Genomic DNA, 6,860 nt, shown 5'->3' with positions numbered 1-6,860 from the left:
AGGCTTTCCTTTATGAAATTGTTTCTGGGCGACCTGTGAGATGGGGCCTAGTTCCACCACTAGTCAAGTCTTCAGTGTTGTGTTCATTTACTACAATTGATGTAACCCAGAGATTGATGTAACTATCTCTTAATGTGACTATCTACATATCTATCTTAAAATTAGAATTCAGAGTTGAGATGATTGTTATAAGGACATTTCAAAATGCATTAAATTGAGATGATTGCTATAGGGACACTTCAAAAGACATTAAATTGAATTTTAAAATGAATTTGGAGATTTTACTTTACAGAAAATAAAACTGACTTGGTTGGTTGAATGATTTTATTTGCCATTTAGCTCCTAATTTCAATCTGAGGTCTGCTAACCCCTGGGATTAAGAGAAAACTTTATGAAGAGCATTCTGACGAGGTAAATAATTTTAACCAGTTTTCAGGTGTCAGATTCGAATAACTGTTTCCTAATTCTTGTTGCTCCTATTTCCATTCTTTCCTTTAAAAAAAAACCCTTTCTCCCACAAGGTTTCATTTTTCAAAAGAGAAATGTACTTCTCAACCTTCTTAAACTTGACTCTGATGCATTGTCTTTGGGCGTTGAAATTTCCAGGATGCAAAACAAAGGGGACAATTCAAAACATTCATCTCTATTTTAAAAAGTAGATGACTCCAATAGCTAGGTAACAAAACCTTTGACAAATAAATTTTTTATGTTTTTATATTGAATTCTTTCAAAAAATTGAAGAAATATCTAATTGAGTTGTCAGTGGACACATGACTATAAATCAGTTTTTATGATAAATTACTCTGCAATTTTTGTCATAGTTCTTGGAAGGAATTCAAAGAATTGAGTGACATAAAAAAGCCTCTTCTCTCATCTCCTTATTTCTGAGAATAAGATTTCTCAGAGGTTAAATCTCTAAAAATGAGAATATAGAAATATAGAATCTGACGGTCACCTTCTAACAGTAAGCAAGATTTATCTATGGATACATGAATTTATAATAAAAAATTTATTGAGATGCAATTTCCCAAGAATGCTTTTAAAAATAATTGCATTTCAAAATCTACCCAATTATTACTTGTTAAAAATTAAACCAAAACATAAATTTAGTTTTATTTTTAACAAATAATTAAAATAATAATTTTAAAAATGCATAAAACTATACAGCAACTGAAAGTTAAAATTATTATTATTTTTGTCCATGTGATCAATACGTGGCTTTCAAGCACTAAATCAGTAAATACAGTTGGTAACCATTCTGCAGGGAAGGCAGTGCCATGAACTCTGGGGTCGTTTGATTTAAGTGGCCCAGGAAGGCTTGCGTGGTGGCCATCTCAAAGATGGCAGCACTATATCAGAAACAAAAGTCTCTTCCATTTCTCTGAATTCCAAACCTCTAGGGTTTTATAATTACTGAAGAAAGGCAGAGGAGCCTTTAAAATAACAGATATTTAATTTTTCCACAAAATACTTCAGGCAGGAACAGAGCCACATTTAATGTTTATTTAGGAAAGTAAGTGAATGTGGCATTTTTGCCCTTGAGCATTGTGAAGAAACTTCATAACTCTTAATACCCAAGTTGCCAGCTTTCCTATATCCTGAGGATCGTGACAGACTTTCTCAGTGTTGATGGTTTCATGTGCATTTACCTCACCCCTATCAGTAATGAAGTACTGTGAAAACTCTGAGATGGCAAGAACCACCACTTGTAGATGCAGAGGGTAAGAATCCAAGTGTCATCAATGCAGATATCATCTTCTAGATATCTTTTTTTGAGGGTCCTTCTCTTTGAAATTTCACTTGCTTTCATAAATGGTTAACTGGGCAGTGGTTCTATTTTAAAATGTCCTCTTTTCATCTTTCCAACGGAAAGATTTTGAAAGTTGTCTGAAGCTGACATTGTAGACATTCGCATTTTAATAGAGATGCCTTCTTCCATGAGATTTTGAGTGTCTTTTTAAACAAAAATTGAAAAGCATTGTCTGTAGTTCTATATTTCTAGTAGTTATTTCATTGACTGAGAGCATCTAATGTGTCATACTATTCCTGTGTTCATTTTTATTTTATATAGCTCTGTGGAAGGATTGACTGTCATTTTTAAGGTAGTGAAACATTGGATATTGATGTGTACCACTGTTATATCAATGCACTTGTTTTCAATTAGCAATAATCACACCTCAGGTAAACCTCATTGGCTATGCTTATACTGCCCCTGTACAAAGCTTCAGTATATTAGATTGTAGAGAAAGAAAGCTATGTGGCATAGAGCTAAGAACAAGGATTGTGAATATAAATAGCTCTAGGTTTGAATCCTGGTTCTGTTGCCGTCTTTAACCATTTTCTGTAGATATCTGGTTAATTGTTATGTAATTGATACTTTATAATTTTAAAAGAAATATTAAACATTATTAATTTGTGAAGATTAGATCAATAATTTTTATTCAGATATTCTGGCTCTAGGTCATTGAAAGTGGTGGGAATCAATATGAAACTGTGATAGTTTTGAAATGTTGTTATTTTATAATGAGACTAGATTGATAGATAATAAATCATTCCACATTATAAGAAACAGTGTAACAGACAAGAGCTTGGAAAATTCCTACCAGTCTTTGTCTCCTTCCCTTGTGCATTTCCCTGTTTTATAACTGAGTTGGATTTCTTCTGATGTTTTTTGAAGCTAACATTTTGATATTCCTCATCACAGAAATCAATTTATTCTTAATCTCATAAGATATATTGTCTTTGATGGAGAAGATAAGGAAACTCTTTATTAGAGTACTAATTCTACTTTACAGTGTAGGTCTCCTTTATCCTAGGAGTCACATTTACAAAACTTTCTCTTTTATTTTTTTAAATTTATGTAAATTTTATACTCCTAGGTATTAGAGATGAGTAAAATAATACAACAGAAAGAGCACTGTTATATTACACTGAATTTGTTATAATGGTAACCTTTTAAAACAGAAAATTAATTTTATCCCTTATCTTGAATGTGCTGTGGCATTTTAATATTCACCTATTTTGAGTGAGTAGATTATAAAAATAAGTGTTAGTTTGGAATGTCAATATCTTTACTGTTCCATGGTAGCAGTGTGTCTTCCTTTGGACAACAGGCACTTTTCAAACAATAAACGTGCATTTGAACTGTACATACCTTGCCAGTGTCCCCTTGGACTGGAAGACTCCTCTCTTCAAGTTGTCATTGCCTTCGTAGATGTGGCTCTTCCAAACTGAGGAGAGAAATTGATTCACTATTATTAAATTATGGTCACAAGTATTAACTTTTGGTCTGATCAAAGTTAAAATTATAAGCATTCATAGTTTTAAAGTTCTAATTTTAAAATAGTGACAATTTAGATACCTAGGTACAGATACAGACAGTGATACCATCTTGCAAAACACATGCTGTCATTTAGTTGTTGTGCTTGCCATCACCCAGGGCTGATTATGTTTCAGAAGTTGACATTGTAAATATTACTTTTATCACTTTACACATTCTTTCTTCAAACACACACACATGTCCACACACACACACACACACACACACACACTCACACTCACATACACAATTATATGGTTGCTATGGTAAAATATTTTCCCTGAAAAAAACTGTTTGCCTCAATTTGGTATAATCAAATTTATTATGTTCTCAACAAGTTTTGTGCTTTTGAGCAGATGAGTTTTAACTCATGTGGGATTGACTGTTATTCAACTGACATACAAAAATTCCAGGATAAAGGCCTGTTTGTATTTTAGTATTTCTTCAGCAACAGCCATGAGATCTTTGTTAAATTCAAATAAGTCTATTCTATGTTGCTAAATCTTATTTTAACACTTGGGGATGTTTATTCTGCATCTTTATAATTTATCACATAATAACAGATTTTATACACTTAACAGATTTTCTCTTGGCTAATGTTCCTTGAGTTCAGATATAAAATTTCATCTATTATTTAAAATTAACATAAAAAAATCTAAATAGCCTAATTTTCTATGTCTATATCTTTCAAAAATAATCACATATTTCTCTGTGTGATTTTAAAAATGCACTTAAAAAATCTATTCATGCAGTTAGCCTACTAATTCCTTTAGCTCATCTTTTATATGAGAATTGGTCTCTAAATTTGGCTAATAAATAAAGAGTGGTCAAAATCACTCTTCAAATCTCCTTGGACTATGTCTCATAGAAATTTCTATACTGTTCTTAATATGTCTATTAAAACGTATCTTTCTTTCTATGCTGGAATATTTTTCCTTTAGGTAAGCATCAGTTAAGCCATTGTCTTACTTTTAGAACCAGTATTCCATTAAATATATATACCCTTCAACAATAGAATCACACTCAGATGGGTGAGATGCTCATATAACAAAAGCCAGAGTGGATTTGAGATTAGATGGGGGAACATTAGGTATAAGTGTCCCTTTCACCCATTTTATGTTCATTCCTGAAAGGAGACAAGGAGAGGAATCACTTGTGACATTCATCTTTTATTTTGTCTTCTTCTTTTTTGGCTGAGTGACTTATATATCAATTTTCTAAGTTAAATAAATAAATAAATAAATATATATATATATAGAGAGAGAGAGAGAGAGAGAGACTCCATTATAAAATAAATAAAATATATTTTTCTATTTACAAAACAAAGATAACTGTTAATATGTTCCTCAATAAGAATACTGAAAATATTATCAGTCAATGTAGTTTAGATTAACACAAGTTTCTATAAAAAATAAAAACATTTTATTATTTCAATATAACACTAATTTTTGAATAAAGGTGGAAGAAGTAAAGGTGCTATTTTTACCAACTAAGTTGGCAACTGAGAATATATAGAATATATTTCTAAATAAAATGCAGTATATATTTTGTTCAAAAAGTCTTCTTTGAAGAAATTCTTTAAAGTGAATCTGCTCAATGTCTCCTGGTTGTGTTATATTATTTCTAGATGCCTGCTGTATGATGCAAAATATCTTCTTTACTCATCACTGTTGTCTCTTTGGGAAAACAATGTATTTTTTTTATAATTTCTAAAATAGCTTCAGTGTGATGTTCAAATGAATTAGTAAGTTTTTTCAGATAATATAAAGAATTTTGCTTTTTGCTAGTTATTGACCAAATGATTAAGTTTAGCAATCTGTGGGAGAGATTATCAAAGATATCCACTATCAGTTCCTTCCCATCCTGTACATAAGTGAAATTCTCCCCAAAGAAAAGAGCCTGTTTTACTTCTTCTTGAATCTGGGATGGCCTTGTAATTTGGTTTGTTCAGTAAAATGAGAGGCAGTGATACTGTGCAAATTTCAAGTCTGGTAGTTTATTTATTTATTTGTAACTGAAATATATTTGACTCATAATACTGTATAAATTTAAGATGTACAACATGTTAGTTTGATGCATTTATATTTTGTAATATGATTGTCATTGTAGTGATAGTTAGCACCTCTATCACATCACATAATTATTATTTCTTTTTTGTGGTGGGTATAAGTAAGATCTAGCCCCTTACCAAGTTTGATTATTATAGCACAATCTTGTTTATGTTCACTATGGTGTGTATTAGATCTCCAGAAATTATTTGTCTTCTAGTTGTAAGTTTGTACCCTTAAACAATGTTACTTCAGGTACAGTAGTTTAAGTTTAAATTTAAGAAAGCTGGCAGTTTCTGCATAATCTCTGGGGAAAGCCATTCACCACGTAGAAAATCCTACTTTCCCAGGGCAACTATGTTGTGAGGAAGCTTAAGAAAGCTAGACTGAAATGAGACATGGAAGACAGCTGAGGAGCCTGGTAAGAACTGAGACTCTGACATAAGACACCAGTTGAGTCATCCTAGCTGCTAGGGGCCATTCCGGTGGTCCCCATCAAGGCCTCTGCTACTGTAGAGAGAAAAAAGCCATTGTGTTTTGCCTTATCTGAACTCCTAATCCATGGAATCATGGAGAAATGAAACTCATGCCATTTTGGGTTAAGTCTTTATGCAGTCATAGATTAATGCAACAAAATCTTCTCAAGGACCATTGGGTGCTATGCCTGATAAATAATATTAATGGTAAAAGTAAATACTATTTCTGAATCCCTTAATATGTTTCCAGCAAGAATTTTATATGTAAAATCAAAACAATTCTTACAACAACCCACTGAGATAGATAGATGTTGTTGTCCTGAGTAAACCAAGACTTAGAGAAATGACTGGCAGAGATACTTAATAAAGGGCAGCCAAGACTGGACCTCAGGTCTGACTTACCCAGGGTCAAGTTTTCAGCCTCAGGAGGTGCTTAATTGTGCCAGAGGTTGGGGAAGATCACTGGCTCCTGGATTCCATCAGGTCTGTCTCTTGGGCTGAAGCTTGTTCAGCTCAGTCATTTTATTAGTGTTCCATTGTTGCCGTAACTGACTTCCACAAATATTGTCAACTAAAATAACAACCATTTATTATCTTCCAGTTGTACAGATCACAAATCCAGCAGGCCCTACTGAGTACACTGCTTAGGTCCTTATGAGGAAGTAGCCAAGTTGTTGGCTGATATGAGGTCTTACCTGGAGGATCTGAGAAAGAAACTTCTAGGCTTACTCAGGATATTGGATGCACTCATTTCCTTTCATTGTTTCCACATGGTTCCCTAGATCTATCTTCAAGCCAGGCACATAAATCAAAGCCTTCTCATGCTTGGATATCTGACTTCTCTTTCTGCCTTGTTTCTCTCACTTATGCTTCTGCCTTCCTCTTCTACTTTTAAGAGCTCATGTTATTATGTTGGAGCCCCTTGGATAACACACAAGGTAAACTTCTTATTTTAGTCTCATCTGTAAAGTTATTCTTGCCATGCAGTGTAACACATTCACAGGAGTAACACTAGTG

At 32.9% G+C, this 6,860-nt stretch overlaps 1 pseudogene; it reads right to left on the bottom strand.

Annotated features, from left to right (window-relative positions):
* Window positions 1–2,091: 2,091 nt before the first annotated feature.
* On the bottom strand, window positions 2,092–2,224 carry LOC115853267 (U4 spliceosomal RNA; annotated as a pseudogene).
* Between the last annotated feature and the right edge of the window lie 4,636 nt (window positions 2,225–6,860).

The sequence above is a fragment of the Globicephala melas genome, chromosome 3 (assembly GCF_963455315.2).
Source record: "Globicephala melas chromosome 3, mGloMel1.2, whole genome shotgun sequence".
Classification (NCBI taxonomy): Eukaryota; Metazoa; Chordata; class Mammalia; order Artiodactyla; family Delphinidae; genus Globicephala; species Globicephala melas.
Note: the sequence above shows the minus strand (reverse complement) of the source record. Positions and strands in the feature narration are given on the sequence as shown.